This window comes from Bos mutus, chromosome X, assembly GCF_027580195.1.
Source record: "Bos mutus isolate GX-2022 chromosome X, NWIPB_WYAK_1.1, whole genome shotgun sequence".
Taxonomy (NCBI): Eukaryota; Metazoa; Chordata; class Mammalia; order Artiodactyla; family Bovidae; genus Bos; species Bos mutus.
In genome coordinates, this window is record NC_091646.1 from 90563879 (window position 1) to 90564669 (window position 791).

Genomic DNA, 791 nt, shown 5'->3' on the forward strand with positions numbered 1-791 from the left:
TGAAAAACACCTGTACTGTGTTCTATGTCTCCAGAAGGACCCAGTTCTTAGAAAGAGATCCTGGAGAAACATGATTTTAACTAAGAGCAGTGAATTGATAGCAACCGGAAGCTGTTTTTCCAATCAGTTCTGGAACATTGGCCCAGAGTTACTTCCCGGGTTCCACCAGAATGCTACCAGTAGCTAATGTTACCTTTATTCATTCAAGAGGCTCATGATTGTTATTACTTATTTTCCTTAATTGTAATCACAAAACTTCCAATCTAGCAAAGGGGGCCCACAAGTAAGATCCAAGAAGAAACTAATTGAGGTCTAGAAGCTGAGGTATAGGGACTTCCCTGGTGGTCCAGTGGCTAAGACTTTGCATTCCCAATGCAGGGGGCCTGGGTTCAATCCCTGGTTAGGGAACTAGATCCCACATGCTCTTTTTTTTTTTTTTTTCCACATGCTCTTAACTAAAGATCCCACATTCTGAAACTAAGACCCAGTGCTGCCAAATAAATATTTTTAAAAAAAGAAAAGAAAAATGCATATCTTAAAAAAAAATTTTTTAAATAAAAGCTGAAGTATAAATGCTGGGGAGATTCTTGATGTTCCCTTGTGCTGAGCATGCAGAAGGATGAGTCAGCACATCCTCATGGGAGTAGACAGTAGTTTGGAACTGAAATTTTGGTGCACTTAGGAAACTGGGGCTTAATCTGGGTGCTAGTTATGTACTGTTATATAAAAGACACCCCAGGGACTTCCCTGGCAGTCCAGTGGTTAAGACTCTATTCTTCCAGTGCAGGAGG

At 40.7% G+C, this 791-nt stretch overlaps 1 non-coding gene across 1 annotated transcript; it reads left to right on the top strand.

The window, feature by feature from the left end:
• The first annotated feature begins 335 nt into the window (after window positions 1-335).
• TRNAG-CCC (transfer RNA glycine (anticodon CCC)) lies at window positions 336-408 on the top strand. Its single transcript has one exon. It is a non-coding gene; the product is annotated as a tRNA-Gly (tRNA).
• The last annotated feature ends 383 nt before the right edge of the window (window positions 409-791 follow it).